Raw genomic sequence first — 23835 nt, forward strand, 5'->3', positions numbered from 1 at the left:
CCCATTAACAAAGAGGATTTTTAAAAGAAAGGGGGAAAAAGAGAAAGAAACAAAAATAAATAAAACTGCATTAAAAGTATCTAAAATGAATCTGGCACTAAACACATATTCATACCTGCAGACGATCAACTCTTATCTTCAACACTTCTGCAAAAAGAGTAGGGGGAGGTAAAGGGGGAAAAAAAGAGGAAGAGACAAAAATAAATAAAACTAAAAAAAAATTGGCACTAAAAGCATATTCATACCTGCAGATAATCTCTCCTCTTTTTCTCCCCCAACTCTGCTAAGGAGTAGGGGAGGTATCTTTTCCATTTGTTCTTTTGAATTGTTTGTTCTCTTCAAGTTTGCAACAATTAATCTTGATTGTTTTGTGGCTGTCATACTTCCATAGTACATGTTGTAGTCATCATCTATATTGTTTTCCAAGCTCTTCTGACATCACTTTACATCAGTTCATGTCCGCGTCCCCATGTTTCTTTGTATTGATCATACCCAGACACATTAATGCACAATGATGCTCCATTACACGCATGTACCAATCCACCTGATTGACATCTTCTTTGTTATAGTTCTTTGCTAACACAAAATATTTAAACATTTTGGTGTATGTGGAATCTTTCTTTTTATTTCCTTGGATAGTGAAACCTCTGGGTCTAAGGGCCTGGGCATTTTAGGCTTTTCAGAACACTTTTACCAATCTGCAATTCCATCAACAATGTATTAGCATGCCTGAATTTCCACAACTTTTCTCATGTTCGTAATTCTTGTCTTTTGTCCAGAGACCACATATATAGCCTGCTCCTCTCTACCACAGTGCTTAGCTCAGTGTAGCTGAGTTAGATGCTAAGTATTTTTTTTTTAATTTTGAAGTTGAATCCCCTTACTGCCTTACTGGTATTCCATTAAATCACAAATATGTAGGTATGGAACTGGAAGAGAACTTAGAGATTGTCCTACCAAAACTCCTCATTTTACAGGTTAGGAAACTGAGGCAGTGAGAGGTTACATGGTCAGCTCAGGGTTTTCACAGAGGTAGCAGCCAGCAGAGTGATATATCTCTGAGTTAGCCAGTAAGTCAGGGTCCTGGGCAAATAGCCTGGGCAAATCCTGCAGTTCCCCATGTTTCAGGACCAGGGGATGTCTGCAGTCGGATCCTTGAAGAGCCTCTCATCATGCTCCTCTCTCCTCCCGTCTGGCAGCTGTGCCTCGTGTACCAAGCTCAGTCCTCAGCAAACGTCAATTGTGATTTCAGGAGCAGATGGATTACGCTCTGAGCCCCTCCTGTACAACTGTCTCCTGCTCCTTGTGCCTGAGAGTCATCGAGCCCCACTTCAGGAAATAAGTCAGGCGTGGACAGTTTTGTCAGGGCTGGGGCCTGGGAGGTGGGGGGCCTGGCAGCAAAGAGGGAATTGTGTAGGTCCCTGAGCCACCTGGGCAAGAGTCAGCCATTCCCATTTTTCCTGGTGCCTCAGGAATAGCTCGGGCATCCCCTCCCCCAGTAGAGAAAGGCACCCCTGCAGTCCCTTCTTAGTCCCTGACTAGTTCTCATCTCCCAGCACTATGGACCCCTCAAAGGTTCTGTCACCTGTGATCCAAGTAGGACAGGGTTGGGAATAATGAGCCTGGGGGGTTGCTCGTGTCAGTCAGTCAACAAGCATTTATTAAGTGCTATGTCCCAGAGGGTAGATATTTGATAGCTGGTAGAAGAAAGAGAGAAGGAGAAAGAGGGAGAAAGATGAGAGATATTTGGGAAAGATGATAATGGGGAGAAAGAGAAGGAAAGACAGGTGGACAAATGAGACAGATAGATAAATGAGACAGACAGACACACAGAAAGACAGATAGATAAATGAGACAGACAGACACACAGAGAGACAGAGAGACACATACACAGAAATAGAAAGAGACACACAGAGAGACAAAAGATGGAGGGACACATACAGAGACATACAGACAGATAGCTATTTGATAGGTAAGTAATAGATGATAAAAGACAGAGGGAGAAAAATGATAGATATTTGAAAGATAGTGGTAGATGATGAGAGAGGCAGACAGACAGACACACAGAGACAGAAAGATAGGGACAGAGACAGAAAGACAGAACACAGACAGACACAAACAGAGAATAGCTATTTGATAGGTAAGTAATCGATGATAAAAGACAGAAGGAGAGAAATGATAAATATTTGGGAAAAGATGATAATAGGGAGGGAGAGAAGGAGAGACAGATAGACAAATGAGACAGACACACAGAGAGACAGACAAATGAGACAGACAGACACACAGAGAGACACATACACAGAAATAGAGACACACAGAGAGACAGAAAGATGGAGGGACACATACAGATACACAGACAGAGAATAGCTATTCGATAGGTAAGTAATAGATGATAAAAAGCAGAGGGAGAGAGATGATAGATATTTGAAAGATGGGTGGTACATGAGAGAGACAGACAGACAGAAACAGAGAGGCACAGAGAAAAAGAGACAGGAGGAGGGAGAGGGAGAAACAGAGAGACATGGAAATAGGAGAGACACAGTAACTCAGCAGAAGCATAGGGGTGATGGATGGATCGATGGATAGATGAAAGAGGGATAGATGGATAACTAGACAGATGGATCAATAGATAGATGGTTGGCTGGATGTTGAAAATGAACTCAAAGTATTTGATCTAGGTGTCTTAAGAAAAACCAGAGACCCAGGGGGTGGAGATGAGGAGGAGGGCTTTCTAGTCATAAGGGAATGCTAATACAGAGGCACCCGTGTGGCAGAAAGACCTTATTGGGTAAAGTACAAGAGTGCGTTTGGGGCAGAACCCATGTTCTCCCTGAGCCTGGGCTGGCTTAGCAGACAAAGCACTGGATCAGGAGTCAGCAGAATCTGGATTCCCTGTATTCTGCTTTGGTGATTTACTAGCTGTGTGGCCTTGGGCAAGGAAGTACCTCTTTCTCTCTCAGTAGTTTCATCTGTAAAATAAGGCTCATAATATCCTGGGCAGAACCCTCTTCTGTGCCTCGGTTTCTTTTTTTGGCAAAATAATCATTTCATCTCCCTCATTGGTTTAGTGTAGAAATAAAATGAAACAGTGAAGGTAAAGCATTTTACAAACCATAGCGTCGATTGTACCAGTGTGGGCCAGTCTTATCCTTCTTACTCCATAAAAACGTAGCAGCTAATACTTACACTCCCTTCCTCAGAGGGGCCTTGGAGAGAAAATACTTTGTAAACCTTCAAGAAATGTGAATTATGGTTATCATTAGTGGAGGACTTCCAGGCCCCTGGGATTTGAGTAAAGGGGTCCTGTGACCAGCGAGCTCAGGATTGTAAATGAACCCACAAACATAAATACACAGCTTTATTCTTTCCTTTCCCAAATTCACCTCTTAATGTTACAGTCTTTGGAAAATAAGGACATTTGTTAAGACACAAATGGCGCTGTGTCGTGGGCAGAAAAGACTTTGCCATAATTTAAAAATAAATAAAATATGAATTGCTCTGGAAGCTCAAATTATCATTCATTTGAGGAGAGGGAGAGGAGCCGCGTCATTTGATGCTGGGAGAAAGCGAACTCGACAGCGGAGGTCTGGGGCAGACACAGCTGGAATTTCTCTGCCCCTTTCCAGGTAATCTGTTACTCCCCAAAGCTGGTGGTTACGTGAGAAGGGTCCCTGTCGCTCATCTTGCTGTGGCTGGCTGTGGTGCAGGCTGGGCTTTCCCAGAAAACTTTGGAAAAAGGCCAAAGGAGAATTCACTCTGGGTTCCGAACTCTGAGGTGATTATGGAAACAATTAACACCTTTTTATTTCAGAAGAGGGATTAATAAGGATGGAAATAGCGACTGGAGGTCAGGAGAAATGTGTATTAGCATGTTCTCCCGATAAACACTGCTATAAATATTGGGGGGACATGTTGCCTTCCCTCTGAGAAAACAGACCTTTCCCTTGAGAAAACAGGGCCTTCCCCAGTGGAGAGCAGGGGAGCCTCAGCAGCTCGGGCTCTTGCTGTTCTGGCCCAAAGGCAGCATTTCTAGCACCCGTCTCACCCCGCTTTGGGGCTCAGAGGGTGGAAGGCTGGGATGGGATGGCCAGGGTTGTCCAGGGTGGACATCCCAGACGTTCTTTACAAGGAGTCACCCAGGAAACAAGCATTTATTAAGTGCTTACTGTATAATAAGTTTGAGATTACAAGGATAAACGTGAGTCAGTCCTTCTGGGGGAACACAACATGTACACACACACACACACACACACACTCTCACACTTGGTAGGAGGTACCTTATAACAGGGAAGGTTGAGTGGGAGGGTCCTTAGAACATGGGATGTCAGAGCTGGGAGGGTCCTTAGAACAGAATGTCAGAACTGGGAGAGGGCTTAGAACAGGGGATGTCAGAGGAAGCCCAGTTTTTTCATCTTAGAATATAGTACTAGAAATTTGGAGCTGAAACAGCCCCTCAACATCCTCTGCTCCAATTCATTATGTTATAGATGAAGGGTCTGAAGGGTCTCAGGTCCAGAGCACCCCAACACTGGACATTTGGGGCTGAAAGGAAGCTCTAAAGCCATCGTTTTATCCATGAGGACACTGAGGGAGAAATCACTTGCCTACAGTCATAGAGGTAATTTGAGGCAGTGTGAAGATTTAAACTCAGATCTTTTACCAGCAAATACACCATTTACTGCACCAAGACATCTTGAAAAAAGTGAAATCTGTGCGGGGTCCCTCAGCTGCCTGAAAGACAATGGGTTGCATTGGAGAGAACCAGGAAGACTGAGATTCAAGTTCCAGCCTCTGAAATCTTCAGGCTGTGTGACCTCGGACAAGTCACAGTCTCTCAATGTCCTAGGAACGTCAGGTGGATTGTAGGAATGCTGGAGAAAGCTCCAACATGCGTGTGCTGAGCGAGTTTCTCACCCAGGAGGTGGCCTTAATCCCAGCAGGCCTAGGCCTTCTCAGTTATTTAGTGGCAGGCCCAGGCCCTAGGACCCCCTAATCCCTTTCTCTTTCATGGTCCCCTAATTCCTATTCCTGTTTCATTCTGCCTTAGGAGAATTCTGGGACTCAATTATCATTTGATCGTAGCCAAGGCCAAAATGAGATAAATGTTTAAAGTACCTACTCTGTGACCAGACACCTCACTAGGCACACTGGAGATGCAAAGACTGACATATAACCCTGCCCTCAAATGCACAAAGCATGGAGAGCTCCAGATGGAAAGTGGAGAGGTTCAGAGAAGGAAAGGATTTTTCCTGAGTCACACAGCTGTTATTGGACAGCTTACTTGGGATTGAGTCGTGGCCTTTCGACTCTAGATCTTGGTCATCTCATGTATGTTATATCCTTTTCACCTTACTTTCCACCCCACCTGACTTTTGTAGGGTGTTTAGAACAGTCAGCAACACCTGTGCTTGAATCTTGCCTTTGGCACTTAGTGTGACCTTAAGCTGGTAAGTCTTTCATGGTCAGTTTTCTCACATTTAGAGTGCTTTTTTCCTCTTTTTTTTGGGGGGGGGGGAAGAGGGGCCCAGGGTCACACAGCTATGTGTTAAGCGTCTGAGGCTCTTGCCTCCAGGCTGCTGCTCTATCCACTGCACCACCTACCTACCCTGGACTTGACAACTTCTCAGGGAGGGCCTCTTGGGCCCCAAATCTACTTCCTTTGCCTTCTCTGGTTTCTGGGATTGTCTGTTTCTTATTTACCTTTTGCCTGTTGGCTGCTTCCAGAGGCGGAGGCTCAGGGCGGCTCTGTGCCCCTCTATTCCTGCCCTGGCAGGGATCAGAGAGTGACATGGCTTCCAAGAGGCAGTTGTGTTTCCTGCATCTATTTGCAAAAGCCTTCTGCTGGCTAAACACCTGTTGTGGGCCCTTTGCCAGGGATCTGGGAAGGTGTTGGAGAAGATAGAGCTGGTCCCGCATCCCCAGGGAAATGAGAGAGCCAGGTAACCAGAGCTGAGCACCCTCAGACTGGGCGCGGGAGAGGGAAGCTCGCAGCTCCCGTGGACTCGGCCACCAACCTCCTAATGCCATCCCTGTAATCCTGGCGCTTCCCTTTGTCATTGACCAATCTCAGCTTTAGGGGGGATGCAGCCTGGAATGGGCCAGAGCACGGGAGGACTAGGGCATGGTGTAGCAGAAAGTGATGGATTCAGAGCCAGGCCCATCTGGGCTCCAGTCCTGCTCCAGACAGATTCCTGTGCTGGCTCGGACCCTGACCAGAACCCGGCGTCATGTAACCGATGATCTTGTCCAAATCCCCTTTCTTCTCTAAATGTGTCCCTCCAAGAGAATCCTCTAACAAAATGAAAGAGGAAAGCAAAAGTTAAGCAAACCCAAGATGCCCCAAAGCTGTCTGCTCACAGACCTCACACCCAGGACAGTGCCCTCTCCTCTCTCCGTTAGGGGCTGAGCTGCTCATTAGAATCTCCCAGTCTTCAGATCCAGCTCTTTTTGCTATCGTTACCATTTCTGTCAGGATGATTTACATATATATATATATAGTCTTTCTGGTCATCAGTAAGTATAAGTCATATATATATATATTGTCTTTCTGGTAATCAGTGTGTATGTCATATAAATGTGTGTATATATACATATATATTTATTATGTATAAATATATATATATTTATTATGTATAATATATATATATATAATATATATATAATCTTTTTGGTCATATGTATATGCATATATATATGTATATATATATATAATCTTTCTGGTCATCAGTGTGTATGAGTCTCCCCATCCTCCACCACCCACCTTAAAGAGTACTAATAGTCCGCTCCGTTCATGGATCTCACTTCTTGGAGCTGTTCCCCAGTCCTTGGGCGTTTACTTTGTTTCCGATTCTCGGCCACTACAAATGTGCTCCCGTGGACGTTTCCCTCACATGGGACTTTCTTGTTCTTCTGGACCTCCTTGGGGTATAAACAACCTCCTCTCAAAAGTCATTCTTCTTGCTAACTGGCTGCTAAGCTCAGCTGTTTCTCGCCCCTGCAAGAGTATGAGAAGTTATCTCAGCCTTCACAATGTTGATGCCCTGGGATAAAGGCCTACTTTAGTTTATAGCTGTGGATTTCACTAGATTTCTGAGGTCCCTTCTAGGTGCCCGAATCACTCTTTCCTTTGTTCCAACGTTCAGCGCTTAATATTCTGCGTTCTAAAGGCTGCTTCCAGCTCTGTCGTTCTGTTAGTTTCTTGTAGAAATGCTGAGGGATGAAAATTAGGGGTGGGGGTGAAGGCTGGGAAAGGGGCTGGGAGCAGATTTCAATTCCTATCTTGTTGTCTGCAGCAGCCCTGCAAACCACTCTGGGAGAGCCTGCCTGCTGTGATCTGGGCCGGCCGAGATAAGGGAGGACTGAGCTGGCCCGTTCTTTGTGTGTGTGTGTGTGTGTGCGTGTGTGTTTGTGTGTGTGTGTGTGTGTGTGTGTGTGTGTGTGTGTGTGTGCGTGTGTGTGTGTGTGTGTGTGAAGCTCAGATGAAAAGCTTGCGTCTAGGCTGGGGTGGGGGGGGGAGCAAGGCTTTCCCACTCAGCCCAGGGGACCTGGTCCCGGGAATCCCCAGGAAGGGCCAGGAGCCTTTTCTGCTAGCCTCTCCTGGTGAGCCTCTTTGTGGCCTCCAATCCCTGCTGGCCCTGGGAGGCTGGCGATAAGGCAGCAGAAGGGAGATGCTTTCTTTGCCAGCTCCCTTAAACTCGATTCCTAGTGCTGGCTAGTTTTCCAATCAAGAAGCTTGAAGCTTTGTTGATTATACGTTAGCGTCCCCAGCCAAGGCCCAAGCCTTGGCCAAGACTGGGAAGGAGGTCAAGTTTGTTTTCCAGGCTTTGTGTGCCTCCCTGTCACTTTTTGAGCTTCTCAGAAATCCTCACTCCCACTAAATCAAGGACTTTTGGAGAAGGGGAGCAGTTCGGCAGGAGTTGGGGTGACAGGGATCACAGGCTCGAGGATGATGGGAACAGGAGACGTATCCTTCAATGGAGGACAAGTACATAGCAATAGAGAAAGTGAGTGGATGAATCCAAACCAGAATCAATCATTATATTCTTGTTGTAATTGTTACCAGAACTAGACTTAATTGGTATAGAAAACTTCCGGTATGGAGATGCCCTTTAACTTATAGTCTGAAACAAAACTTCATAAACTGTGGGTTTAGACCTCATATGGGATTATATAACTAAAGGTGGCAGTTGTGAAATTACAATTTATTATCAGTAAATGCTTGATTTATATACCTATTTTATAAACCTAAAGTCACATCAAAATTTCTTGAGTGAAAAGGGGTCGTGAGTGGAAAAAAGTTTAAGAAGCCCTGGTCTAAAATGCTGTCTCAATCACTGAGAAGCGGCTACTTCCTCAATGTCACACAGCCAATGGGATTTGAACCCATGTTTTTTTTTGCTTGGGATGGACATCTATCCATTGTGACTTTCTCCATTTGCCAAGACTTTGAGGTTATCTCATTTGAGCCTTGAAACAGCCTGGAGAGACACATACTTATTGATGCTACTTTTTATAGATGAGGAAGCTGAGACTAATTTAAGTAATTTAACACATTGCTTAGTAGAGATAATAGAAGGCAAGGGGCTTTCTTTCTTTCTTTTCTTCTTTTCTTCTTTCTTTCTTTCTTTCTTTCATCAACTTATGACTCATTTGTTTAAAAAAATTAAGTGGCTATGATGGACAGAACATTGTGTTCATTGTGGAGGATATCTAGAGATGAAATGCATGGAGTTCCCAGGCTAGTCTGAGGATATGACTCATAGAGGCAATCGTTATATAAATGGGGGAAAATGTTTGAGAAGTTCAAACTATCAGATGAGGTCAGAAGTAGAAAAAGACATTGTTACTCTGTGGAGAGAACCAAGGAAGCTTAATGGAAGAGGTGACATTTGGACAAAAAGGATGGGTAGGTTATCAACAAGGTTATTGAACCCCATGCATCCAGAAGGCTGAATCTTCTCATCATCCATCAGCTCACTGAGGACAAGAACTGTCTTTGGCCTTTCTTTGTCTCCTCAGCACTTAGCACAATGTTTGTCACATAGGAGGCACTCAGTGGAAGTTTATTGACTAACTCCCTAGCACTTAGCAATATATGTAAACATATTTATACAGTTATCTTGCTGCACAAGAAAAATCAGATCAAAAAGGAAAGTAAATGAGTAAGAGAACAAAATGCAAATAAACAACCAAAAGAGTGAGATTGTTATGTTGTGATCCACATTCAGTTTAGTGGAAGTTTCTTGACTAACTCCCCAGCCCTTAGGACAATCTTTTGTCACATAGTAGGCACTTAGTGGAAGTTTCTTGACTGACTGTTGCTTGTATTTTTTCCTATCTATGTAATAGCTTAGCTATCCTATTGGCAGTTATCAATGTAAGTCTAGATAGAGCTCTAGAGAAAGGTAAATATTAGACAGATGATTTGGGAGTCATTTGCATAGAAGCAGGGATAGAAACTGTAAGGATGAATGAGATGGACAAGAGAGAACACTGAGAAAGAGGAAAGAGGTCAAGGAGAGACCATTGGCAGCCACCTAAATTCTAAGGTCATGAAGACCTAGACCTGCCAACAAAGCAGATGGGAGAAAGCCTACAGAGAAAGTCAGTTCTGCCCGTGATATGAGCTGAGTTCTATGTTCTCTTTAGAAGAGAAAGGGAGTAGGGGTTAAAAATCATCCTAGAAAACTTCTGGTGGAATTTGAATCTAGGTCTGCTGACTCCAAGACCAATTTTCTATACTGCCTCTCTTAAGAAAATGAAAAAAAAACTACTCAAGTATCATACCTAAAAAATAATAGTAATGATATTATTAGTCCTAATAAAAGAATTAATGATGATGATTGATGGAGGAAGTCAAAGTAAAACAGTTTTACTTGAGATAGAACCATTAGTTCTATTCCAAGGTGGAATGAGTTGCCACTGAGGCCATAGGCTCCCCTCTTTTTAGATATTTAAACAGAAGTAGAATAGTTTTTCATCAGTGATGAATACTTTTACTATTTTCTTCTCAACACCCCTCTACCCTGCTCCTAGACCTACATGCCCCTCTGGTAATCAAGGAAAAACATTAGAAGCTCTATCCTCTGGACCGCTTTCAGGTCCTAGAATCTAAGAGTAGACCAGAAGGACCAAGTCAGTCAGGCTTGATTCTTGGTCGATTTTTTGGGTAATGAAGGCGATAATTTGCTTTTCTCTTGTCCTTAGTTTCTAGAATTCTTTCAGGGACATTATTTCTTATGAGGTAGGAAAAGTATTATTGTGCCATTTTTTTTTTACAGAGGAGGAAACTGAGGCCAGGGTAAGGAAGTCACCTTTTGAATAAATAAATAAGGTATTTACAAACTCCTGTATGATGGGCCAATGTTACAGAATGAAAAGATCACTCAGTACAAAATCCATCTCTGCCATTTATTAGATGAGAGAACCCGAACAAGTTTCCTCGGGGATAAAATTGGCATCATCACAATTTCACAGCCTTTTTCATATTCTTGTGAAGGATGCACTTTAATTTAATATGCTTTAGAAAAGTGAGTTGTTCTTGTTGATTAGGCAGCTGGATGGCCTTGTAAAAAGGTACCTGGATTGGAGCCATTGCAGTCTGAGTTCAAATTCTGCTCCACACTTAAGAGCTGTGGGATTTGGGCCTTTTCTCTCAGCTTTCATTTTTCTCTTCAGTAACATTGGGATAACTGTAGCATCTACTTTCCAAGGCTGTTGTAGGGATCCAGGGAGATGATCTACATCAGTGTGCTTTTCAAAACTTCAAGTGTATACACATGAATGTGTGTATACACATGGACACATACTCAATGCACATACACAACCTACTATCCTTAAATCAAGCACGGACTGTCAGAGCTGGAAAGGACCTTGGCGACCACCTCCTCCAACTCCTAGCAGATGGCGTGGATGCCATTAGTGAGCGAGCTGCCCAAAGGCAGCAGGCCTCTCTGGCCACTGAAACAAGGGGCCGAATCATCCAGGGCAGCCTTTGCCAATGCCATCTGTGTGTGGACCGAGGCATCCGTCCTACTTGGTATTAGGTTTGGCAGACCCTGACTATGGATTTAGATTTGACCATTGCTCAACCTTTGACCCTCCTGGGTCTAAGTGGGATTCTTTCTTGCCCACTGATCCTTGATTTATTTGCTTCTCAGGTTCATGACCTGCTTCCTTCTGAGTGGTGGGCAGTATGGCCCACCCTAGCATTTGCCAACATTATTCCTTATATGGAAACAGATTGGGATTTTTTCTGCTTTGTGGAGAGGAGGATTATAATCAAAGGGTGTTAATGTTAGGTAAGACACTGACTTGGGGGTCTCAGTTTCCTCTTCTGTAAAAATGAGTGGGTTGAGTTCCATGGGTTCCTGTTCAAATTCAATGATTGTACAAAGTCACAAGATATTCCGTTAGGATCCCCCATAGCCAACTCCTTAGTTTTATAAGTGAAGAACACTCAGAGAAATTGTGATTGGTCAAGGTCACCTATGTAGTAAGATGGGGCAGTGGATAGAGTGCTAAACCTGGAGTAAAGAGAATCTATGTTCCAGACTCTTAATATCTGTGAGATCCTGAACAAGTCATCTAAGCTCTCTTTGCCTCAGTTTCCTCAATTGTAAAATGGGGGTAATAATAGCACCTATCTCCCGGGATAGTTATGAGGATATAATGAGATAATATTTAGAAGTTGCTTACCACAGTGATTGGCACATAATAGATATTATATAAATGTGAGTGATGATGATGATGATGATGTAGCAAAGTCAGGATCTGAACTTTAACTCCAGAACTTGTGACAAATTTTAACATATTTTTGTACTGACAATTAAGTAGGGATGATGGACTGGATCTTTGATTTCATTGACACAGAAACTCTCTAGATAAAGAAGCTCCCTTAACAATACAGTTCAGCATCTTCTCTGCAACCTGTGGTCTGGGTTAGCCAAGAGACTGAATGACTAACCTACATAAGTTAGGGTTACTCAGCCCCATTATACCAGTGGTGGGATTTGACTCAAGGTCTTCTGATTCCCTGGACAGCTCCCTGTTTTCCTTACAATATTACTTATAACTACTAGTGATTCTCCAAAATGTACTAGAGTGTATTGGAATCAAGGTGGAGGGAAAATTAGTGTTTCTCTTTGTAACTCTTTAAGCAAGGCTGGATGATGAAGCTGGAGTGTCAGGGACTTGTAGACAGGATTCATGACTTTGGTAATGGTGGGAGTAGCTGACCACCAAATTTTCTCTTCAAACTTGAAGGCTATGATTTCATAATTGATGGGGCTGTCTTTTTTATAAATCCTCTTCTCCTCTGTACTGATCTTTAGTCATATATGTTATAGCTATACATTGTTTAAAGCTTTACTTTAAATTTTATTTTAAGGTGTTAAGGTAAACTTTAAAATTTATAGTGTTTTACATACATTATCCCATTTGATCTTCATAACAACCTAGAAAGGTAGATGCTTTTGTTATCCCTAATTTATAAGTAGGGAAATCAAGGGTAGGAGAGGTTTAATAGCTTGATTATTTAAGGGTCACACGTAGCAGGTTTCAAATTCAGGTGTCCCTGATTCCAATGCTCTATCCAGTGAAAGACCTAGCTGTCTCAAGCAACATTTAATAAGCACCTCTAGCTTGTTGGTTGATTGATAATTACAGGTAGTTTTGACATCCTCTGCTCTGAACATTAGTCTAAGTATCTCCTTTGCTCTTCTGTCATTTTCCCTGGCTCATAGTTATTCCCAGAGAGCTCCGCCTCACCTACTCAAGGATAAGCTTGGGATGGATAAACTGCTGGCACACTTCTGGAAAATTGAAATTTGGAATACAAATCTCTGGTATCCAATGACTTATAGTTACCTCTCTTTTTGTTCTGCAAATAGTGTCAGAAATAATAGCCACTGGGGGCAGCTAGATGGTGTAGTGGGTAGAGCACCAGCCCTGGAGTCAGGAGGACCCGAGTTCAAATCTGGTCTCAGACACTTAACACTTCTTGGCTATTTGACCATGGGCAAGTCATTTAACCCCAATTGCCTCAGGGGAAAAAAATAAATAATAGCCACTGCGTTCTAATTATTTCAAATTTCTGAATCAGTGTTGTTTTTTTTATTCTACCTCAGCAGCTATCTCTTTGCCTTTGTAAGTTTTTCTTTAGAGTTTGTCTTTATTCATGCTTTGGAAGTACCTTCTGAAGATCAACTTTTCCTAATTTAGCTAAGCTGGTGCTCAGAGCAGAGATACCTCTGACTTGGAAGAGGCTTGGATTTTGCCATGGTGAAGCCAAAGTTATCATTAAGCCACTAAGAGGCACCAAAGGAGAAGCTTGGTGGAGAATCTTGTTATAGTGATCAGGATCATAGATCTAACCCTGGAAGTGACTTTGGTCTACCCTTAACCCTTTCTCCCTTTTCCTACCTTTTTTATAAAGATGATGAAACTGAGATTCAGATAGTCATTAAGATCATAGATCTAAGCCTGGAAGTGACTTTGGTCTACCCTTAACTCTTTCTCTCCTTTCCTACTCTCTTTTAAAGATGATGAAACTGAGATCCAGATAGTCATTAGCATCATATTCTGTTCCTGGAAGTGATTTTGCTCTACCCTTAACCCTTTTTTGATGAAAATGAGATCCAGATATTGGTTCTATCTATAAGTGAATTCTATTTAGTACTGGAAACTTTATTCAACTTTGCTAATGATTTGACACCAATGATAACAATTTTGATGTAAAATATTTCAGGGACAGCCTCTGGGGAATATTTGAATATTGTACTTCGTTACACACAGCTTAGGAACGATACTGATGAGTTGGAGAGCAAACAGGAAAGGACAATCAGGATGGAGCAGTTCTTTGAGTCCAGGACATAGATTTTTTATTTAGTGGTTTTCAGTTGTGTCCAATTCTCTGTGACCGTGTTGGGGTTTTCTTAGAAAAGATACTGAACTGTTTGCCATTCCTTCTCTAACTCATTTTACAAATGAGGAAAGTGAGCAAAGAGAATTAAATGACTTTTCTTGGGTCACACACCCAATGAGTGTCGGAGACTGGATCCGGATTCAGGAAGATGAGGCTTCCTGTCTCCAGGTCTGGGACTTTATGCTCTATGGCACCACCTAGTGCCCCCACATTCCATGTGAACCACGTGGTATATCTCCTTGGCACACTATTGGCGGTTGATAAGGCTTTGCCAAATTGTTTGGCATATTTAGTCCGGGATGGGAAACAATAACTTTCTTCCAGGATTTGAAAGGGTTACGTGGAAGACAAATTAAACTTTCTCTGCTCGACCCAAGAGACCTGAACTAGGATGGAAGATGCTTAAAGTCGGATTAAAGAATTTTTCTTAACAAAGAGAGCTGTCCCCGGAAGAACAGGCCTTCTTGGGACTGAGAGTTTTCCCCTCATGGGAGTTTTAAGCAACCACCTGTTGAATGGGGCATAAAGGAGTTCCTTCCTCTTCTTGACTCTGTACCCTGCCGGTTGGTCATAGAGATTCCCTTTCACTGGGAAATCCCACAATTCTGTGAAGGGTTGAGCGTGGGACCTCATCTCAACATTCATCTTTACTCATAAAGTGTCTCCCTTCGAGTACCCAGCTGCAGATGTCATCCTGTCCCACATCCCCTCTATTGGTGAGAATATGCTAAAGACTTGTTATCTCCCGCAAGGTTAATGCCAAGCGCCAACTGTCTTAATGTAAAACATGATTGACGGGGCTTCCATCGCCATCGCCCGCCTTTGCCGAGCTCCTTTCTCTAGTAGACGCGGAGCCCGCGGCTGACACTCTGAGCTCCAAGGAGTTAAGTTGCTTCTGCATGGAATTAAGCCTACGTCTCTGGCTATTAAAGAGACAGATTAATAAAGTACATGTTAGAGCTTGGAAGTGTAATTAGCAGGCTGCTGCATGTATGTTTAGGCTGCTCAGACATCTTCAGAGTTTAGCATAAAGCTCAACCTTTTTTTTTTTTTTTTTCTTTTAATCCGACTGAGGATGAAGGATTGGCTCAGACTAAATTGGTTTTCTTTGTATGTCTTGGATTTTTTTTAATGTTATCATTTTTTAAAAAAATGATTATTTTCAGATTTTAAAGTAAGCTTTTAATCAGCCCTTTTGGGTGACATCCGTGTTGTTTCTGGGCTTGCCGTCACTGGATTAGCTACCATTCAGTCCTTGATAAAAAAAAAAAAAAGGAGGGGAGGGAGATGATGAGTTGTGCATTGAAAAGACTTAAATCAAAAATCTTTTTTTCCTCCTTGGCGGCGAGAATCCCACAGCTATCAAGGATGGAGTAGCAACTGCTAACAGACCACCGTGTGGAAATGGGGAATGACTTATTGGCGGACATAATCATCCAACATCTGTACGGTGCATCTCTGAATGGATGTCAGGAAAGCAAAGAGACAAAGCCGAGATGGCATCATTAGGCCCAGATTTAAGACTCCAATTTGCGACACATTTGCATAACAATACTCGATAGCAACTAGTCACTATTTCTTTCCTGACTTAAGGGAATTCACCTTCCCAAGAACGTTCTTTAGGAGGGCAGGCAGCTGCACAGAACCAGGGGAGGCAAGAGTCCTGGGTTCTAGCCTATAGTTCTGTCACCAAAGGGCTGACTTTAAAAAAAAAAAAAGTCTCATCCTCCTTCTAGGAGGATCCCACCCCCGATTTCATCCAATTCATAGAATCGTATGAGTCTGAGATATTATCCCACCTGAACTCCCCATTTCACAGATGGAGAAATAGAGTTCTGACCAATATCATATAAATAATATCTAGCAGGTCAGGATTTGAACCTAGAACTTCTCATTTCTAGATTCAAACCATGCAGAACCTAGAACCTTTCACTTCTAAATCCAGCACCCTCTTGTCATCCTATAGTACCTCTTACTTGTTAGTATTCTTAAAATCATTTTGGATGACTTTGTAAAAATTGTCTGCTCATGTTATATCCGAGAGTGGGATATCTATTCCTCGGGTCAGAGAATACTGGACTGGATATCAGAGGGACAAATCCTGGAGAACTGTTTATTGTCTCTGTGTGTTGTGAAAGTCACTTTGAGTCTGTGCCTCAGTTTCCCCATCTCTAAAATAGAGTTTGAATTAGATGATTTAAAGGGCCCCTTCTGGATATACATCTAGGATCCCTCGCACTTGGTATGATGCTTGGCAAAGAAAGGGGATTTAGTAAATGTGTACATGAATCAAATTGAATCAGTTGCAGAAACTCTCTATAAGGGAAGTCTCTGAAGTTTGGATATTTCATGTGTATAATGGCCCAATTATTTAAGTGGGGGAAACGGGGCTAATACATCAATAAAAATATATTTGTTAAGGGGTTAATGCCATGTTAAGCACTGGGATTGCAAGCAGGAAAAAGAAGTGGAAGAGTTAAAGAAAGTGGAAAGTTAAAGAAAAATCTTTAGGCACATGGGAATCTCTTCAGCTCCAGCTTTGGCGAGTCCTTTGTGTGTTTGAGTCACTGAGAGTGTGATGTAGGGGAAAGTGATCCCAGCTGTGGTGCTCTGGACTCTATGACTCAGAAAATTATGGGCTTTAGAGACCCAACCATAGAGTCTTGGCTTTGGCCCTGGGTGGTTGCTCTCGTATGACTACTGCAATTCACTTAAGTCTTGCTCTGTCTCAGTTTTGTTATCTCTGAAATGGAGATGAAAGCATTTAAATTAGCTCAGTCTCAAAGGGAATGTAGTGAAGAAAATGTTTTACAACCTTGTAAACCACTATATATGTGTGTGTGTGTGTGTGTGTGTGTGTGTGTATGTAAATGTGTATGTATGTAACCATGTGTATATATGTATATGTGTTTGTATAGATGTGTATTCATATATGTATATATATATGCATAAACATACACATATATAGTTATGTGATATTGTTGTTTCTCATGACAACATGGGGAGCTGCATCTCCTCCCTCCATGGACCCCAATAACAAGATCCTGAGGTCCAGTGACATCCAGACTCCCTGAATCCCCCCCAGTTGAAGATGCTCCTTCCTTTCTTTCCTCTAGTTGGTGCTAGAGACCTGGGATGAGCCCCGGGAAAGGTGAGCCGGCCAGACCTTCTCTGTAAAGGAGAATGGATATCCTTTGGAAAATCGAAAACCTCTAGAAATGGGAATTATTATTGTTAATGAAGCAGCTGGGCAAAAACTAGAGGACCCTTTTTCAAACCTATGGTTCCCTTCTGCCTGAAGCGTTTTCCTAATCCCTAAATGCTCAGCTTCTCTCTCCCTCTCCTTCTCCTCCCTCCAACTTCCCTGTATTTAATTACTGTGTATATATTTATTTATAGTGGAAAATGTTTACAGACGTACGCGTGTCTCCCTCAGGACACCAGGATGTAAGCCCACGTAAACAGGGATGGTTTCATTCTTTGTAATTGTATTCCTTCTATCTACTATGTAAAAAATACTTCGGCACATACTAAGTGCTTAATAAATATTTACTGATTGTATGATTACTCACCCCCTCATTTTCATCCTTTGGCTGTTCCTTCTTTCAGTGGGACAGATGAGCCAGACTTGTGCCTTGGAAAAGCAAATATAGAGAAAAAGCTAAGTTTTGAGTGGGGCACAAGACCATGCTTGAACCTATTTCCTATCTCTTGCCCCAGTCCCTTTTTTAATTATTTTCGATCCCGAGTAACCCCTGGACTCCTTCGTACTTCCTTGATGTTGTATATCTGTAGAGGAATTCCAGATGCTGTTTGGCCACATCCCTGATATAAGCCAAGAGTTCTAACTGTTTTTTGTATCATGGATCCCTCAGTTAATCAATCTGGTGAAGCCTAGGGAACCGCTGCTTAGAATGATGTTTTTAAAGATCTAGGAAGAAATGCATAGAATTACAAAGGAAAACTATATAGAAAAGAAGATGTGTTTTTTTTTTTCTTATCCAAGTTCATGACCCTTCTGAAATCTAGCCACACACAAGTTAATGATTCATGCTTTAAATAACACATCTTTGCTTATTATATATTATGTCATAATATATAATATATTATAATATGTACTAACATATATTACGTAATAATATATACTATATTTTATATTATAATAATACAAAATATTATATACTACATATATGAGTCTATTGGTGAATTGAAAATCAAAATCACCTCAAGGTCAATGGAAAGGAACATAGTTGAGCTGTTTGCAATATTATATTATTATTACATTATAATATTTAATACATATTATATTATAGTATTATATATATGAGTCTCTGTCTCATAGAACACTATAGTCTTTGGTAAATTGAAAATCAAAATCACCTCAAGGTCAATGAAGAGGAACCCGGCTGAGCTGTTTGCAACATATTGTAAGGGAGAAGCAGACTAAGGGACATTATCAAAGGAAGTTATCATTGGGGGAAAAATGGGCTGACCATGTGGGAAAGCCAGGGCCAACCTTTGGAGAACCCATTGGTATCCTCAAGAGCTACTGCGAAGCAACTGGCCATTCTTGTACTCCTGCTCTAGACTGGAGCAGTTGGGTGGGGGTGGGGGGAAATCATAGATGGAATAGTAGACTTCATCTTCACTCCCCGTGGGCACTTCCTGAATGAAAAAGTAGAGGGGTGACTTCCAGGAAGACTGGCATGAGGTTGGGTGTTCTGGATCCTCAGTGAATGATCATGATTTGAGATCACAGAATCCTGGGTTTGAATGCCAGTTCTAGCACTTACAACTCTGGCAAGTTACTGAGCTTAATAGACCTTCATTTAATTATCTGTGAAATGGGAGAGTGAGATTCGATGACTTCTGAACCCCCGTCTAACACGAGGTCTGTGATCTAGTTATTTTGCTCAGAATTCCAGGGAGATGGGGTGCTCCAGGCTAGTCTGAAGGATCTGTGATTTCATTTGACTGGGAGAATAACATGACGATGACATTTGAGAGAGCGTGTAGTGTGCTAGAGAGACCTCTCTACTATTCTATTAGTCAGGAGAACCTAGCTTTAAGTCTTCACCCCTGACAGGTATGATTGCATGACCTTCTGAATATCACAGATAAGTGGCCAAGAGCATTGCCGGAAGAAAAGGGGGCGGGCTGCTTAGAAGGTTCTGATCTGTCCTGGTAGACAGAATTTCCTCATGATAGACATGACAGGATCAGTCTGAAATCTGTCCCACATTTTCAAGTTTATAAAAGACTGTACATATATAGGTCAGTTGAGTTTTGTACCAACCCTATGAGAGGGTATTATTATCCCATTTTATGGATGAGAAAGTTAAGTCTGAAGTACTCTTCCCTTCCGTCTTCCCGCCTTGGCTCCAAGGCTTCCTGCTGCACCAATCTCCAGCCACCTGCTGACCCCAAATGGCACTGTGACATTTCTGGAAGGGCATCAGAGCATAGACATTTATAGACTACGTGACAACTGTGATTATAACTCTCATAACACTCCAGAAAAGGTCAGATCACGCCTAAGTGAAACAATTTGTAAAGAAAAGCTTAAGTTTGTGAAAATATGACCTCCGAAACGGCGTCGAAGTCAGCCAGAGCCGGGCTCAAGCTGTCGTGGCACGGCAGTAAGGGAATTCTGCCCAGGTCCACTTGAACTGAGCTTCTGGTGGTGCTTCCTTGTCCCCAGCCCCACCCAGGGTTTTTAAATCTTCATGAGAAGATGGCTGTGTTGGGAAGTCCCTGCCTAGCTCCGGAGCCCTGCCTCCTTCCATTGATGAGTTCCAGTTTAGACTCTGGCTCAGTAGCAGACTCCATCTTTTCTTGTTACCCAGACCCCTTGGCTACAAGACACTCCAGGTGACCTCTACTCTTTGGCCTGGGATCCTCTTCCTGATTGCCAGGGCCCATTGGTTGATGGGCTCTCTGACCTTTGGTCTCCAGCTTGAGTTCCCTAGCTGACCCATCTGGATTCTGAACCATTTGCCTTCCCAGACTTTCTCTAGACTATGTTTATGGACCTGCCTTCTGACCTGCTTGATTGAAAGTGCTCAGGACCCTTCTTCACCTCCCATACAGCTGAGGTCCCAGTATGCATTTTATGGACTTCTTCAACTTCTCCTTTTTCTCAGTTTCTTTTAAAACTGCAGAAATGATTTGGATTTTTAGGTGATTGACACTGGATTCGGATTCTGTTTCTAATACCCTGGACAAGGCACCTCCCTGAGCCTCAGTTTCCCTATCAATAAAATGGCGATCATCTTCAGTCAACCAACATTTACCTAACACTCAGTACATGACCAGGCCCTTTGCTAAGCCCCGGGGATACAAAGAAAAGAAATCAGTTCTTCCCTGATTTCTATATATTAGAAACCAGAAGTATCTAAGACGGATCCTCCAGGGTCCATCTCAAAAGGTTATTGTGAAGAGACAACTAGTGAAGTGGACAGACTGCTGAGCCTGAAGCCAGAAATAATTGAGTTTAAGTCTTTTCTCAGATACTTAATAGATGTATGATCCTAGACAGATCACTTAAGCTGTATTTGACTCAGTTTCCTCATCTATAAAAAATGGGAAGAATAACAATATCTATCTCTTTGACTTGTTGTGAGGATCAAATTATTGCAAAGTGCTTAGTACAGTGCCTAGAATATAGTCAGTACTATAGAAATGTTAGCTGTGATTAATAGTATTTTCAAGTAAGTGTGCTTTTTAAAGGACTTTGCAAATAACATATAATAATATATAATATATATATATATATATACAATTTTATAAGTATATATCACTAATATATAATATAGATGTATATATATTTGTTTTACATAGACTCTAGGCTTACATTAAAAAATAATGTTTGGTAGGAAATTATTTATTCAAAAATATGGAATATTTAATTTTCGTTTTGTCATTGACTGGAGCCAATGGACTTCCTCTTGTTTCAAGAAGCTCATTTCTTCCTTGGCTTCTCTTCCACTCCTCTACCCCTGTTTCTCTCCAGCTCTACAAAATCCAGTTGGGTTTGAGCAAATTCTTGCAGGTACCATCAGGTACCAGCAGGGGCCTGTGGTCTGTTAGAAGAGAGCTAGAAGTGATCACCAGGGGGCAGCTCAGAGCCAAGGACAAGTTTGGTACTGTTGAGGTGGTCTTGTGAACCACCTGTCCCAGCCAAGGGATGCTGGGATCAAGAAAGGGATTAAGGCACAATTATAGCTCATCTAGGCTAGAAGGCAGCACAGGAAACGAGTCCTAAATTATGTGACCAGAATCATAAACCATGGAAAACAAGCACCAGGGAGAACTCTGGGTCCAGTGTCCCATCTCTGCTGACCTCAGCAAGTCATTTCAGTTGTAAAATGAGAGTGTTCGAGCAGAAGTCCAGACCTAGGTGTTAATTTTATTTGATTACCTTAATTTCACCACATTAGATTCTTGCTTTAACTTCTGAGGCAAAGTTTCAGCACTCTATTAGTATTGATTTCCACCAGATATTGGGATCTGCAGCCTTTTACCTTGCTCTGCTACCCATTGGCGCCCATCAATATTGTCCAGCTAACCTAAAAGATCACAGCTCTCGAGCTGGACTTCTAACCTCCAATGGCAAAGACAGCCACATTGTGGAGACAAAGAAGATGGGTTTTCATCTGTTTTTCAGGCAACAATAGAGCATAGCACTGGAAAACCTGGATTCACACATTGCCTCAGACACTTTACATTTAGCAAATGACTCTCAGCCAATCACTTTAATTCTTTGTGCCTCAGTTTCCTAAAATGCAAAATGAGTGGCTTGAAATTAGTATCCTTCTAAGGCTTCTTCCAACTCTAAATAGATGATCCTGACAATTGATGACTGTGGAACATTGGAATTAATAGGATTTTTTTTCAACTTGAAAAGTCAATGAAACAAGAAATACTTTTTGAATATTGTTAAAGGGCAGGGTGTTGTACCAGACATATGGAGAAATGCAAAATACCATTTGTCCCTTCTTCAGACATGTAAGAAAGGGCAATCTTCTTTCAAGACCCCCCCTATCCAACATAGCTTTGGGATAGATCACATTTATCACAGTACAAAGGCTGACCAGCTGTCTCTTGATCAACTGGAAAATTCAATCTACTTCCTTTGTGTTGCTTCTAACTTATTTTCATCACCTCTGCCCAACCTTCTGGACATATGGATGCCAACAAATTCTTTAACTAGACCCCCGTTGGAAATTAGGATTCCTTCTAACTGGTGTCCCTGCTCCAGTGTCTCCCATCTTCATTTTTCCCATGGCTGCCAGAGTGATATTCCCAAAACATCAGTTTGACCATGTCATTCCCCAGCTTACAAAATTTCACTGGCTCCCTGTTGCCTCTAGGATAAACAAAAACTCCTCTGTCTCACATTTAAAACCATTCACAATCTGGCTTCAACCTTTCTTTCAGCATTTATTACAAATTACTATCCCCAGTGCGCTCGAATTCCAGCCAAAGTGGTTGACTTACTTTTCTCAGCAAACAACGTTTCCATCCCTTGTCATTCTACCTTTGCATCAGCCGTCTGCCATTTTGGAATATTCTCCAAACTCAATGGCACCTCTTAGAACCCCTCAATCTCTTCAAAAATCAGATTGGACATTTTCCACAAAAGGCCCTTTTTGGGTTCCCCTTATGCCCTACCCCTTGGCCACTAGTACTTTCCCCAACCTTGAAATGACTTTGTATTTCTTTTTCATTGAATTATCTGCATCTGTATTTTTTCTTTCTTTCCTGTAGAATAGACATAAGGAATAGGTATAAGCTTCTTGAAGGCAGGGCATAATATATTTTAATCTTCCTATGGCAAACACCTATTATAATACTTAGTACTTATATATACCTATAATAATAGGATTTATATATCAAGGGAAGGTTCACATGTTAACTCATTTGAATCTACAGCTCTATGATTATTGTCTTTATTTTTGCAAATGAAGAAATAGTCTGATAGAAGTTAAATGACCTGCCCAGGATCAGGTAGCTAATTAATATTTGAGGTAAGATTTGAACTCAGATATTCCTCACCCTGAATCTTTCCTCTCTCCATTGTACTACTTTGGTACCTAATAAATGCTAATTTAGCCAGTTTACTATTTCATACCTTGATCTCGTGACTCTACCTTCAGCCATGATTTTGTCCCTTCGGGATTCTTAAGTGTTTTGTTTTGTTTTGTTTTTTTTAACCAGCATGTAGGACCTAAACCTCAAGATGGGGCTCCATCCTCTTAAAGAATAGGGACTCAGTAGTATTTTATATCCAGGGCCTGCCTAATAAATATTTGTTTGAATTGAACGACAAGTGGACTTGGTAACATCAGTTTCATAACAAGCAGGACAGTCTAGACAAACGCCAGGTGTGCTGCTTTTCCCACAATAGGAACATTTTTATAAATTACATGGAAATCACCTTTTTGTAAATTGGTCCCTATTTTAAATGCATTGGGGAGCAAGCTATTAAAACTAACTTCGGGTCATGTCTGTTAAATATTCATTCGTGTAATAAACCCTGAGCATCTACTGTGTCCAAAGCTCTCCGCTAGGTATTTGGATGCATGGGAACAATAATAAGGAAGACAAACTTCATCAAGGATTTTACGGTTTGAGAAAAGGAGATGGTACTCATGTAAATAACTGTGAAACAAGCTAGAACCAAGGCAGCCATGTCAAAGAGAGGTTGCAGACGGTGAGGGGAGATCTCCAGAGTCTGATGTGGTAGTATATTGATGGACACAAGGGAGTGCTGACAACCAGAGAGGCAACAAGTGTTTCAGAAGAATTCAGTGGAAGGTGGGAGAATTATTTGGGATGAACAGGGATGACTTTGAGGATGCTAAGTGCTCAGAGGGATGCCAGAAGGGCATTCCCAGGGATAGGAAAAA

This window comes from Antechinus flavipes, chromosome 4, assembly GCF_016432865.1.
Source record: "Antechinus flavipes isolate AdamAnt ecotype Samford, QLD, Australia chromosome 4, AdamAnt_v2, whole genome shotgun sequence".
In the NCBI taxonomy this organism is placed as follows: Eukaryota; Metazoa; Chordata; class Mammalia; order Dasyuromorphia; family Dasyuridae; genus Antechinus; species Antechinus flavipes.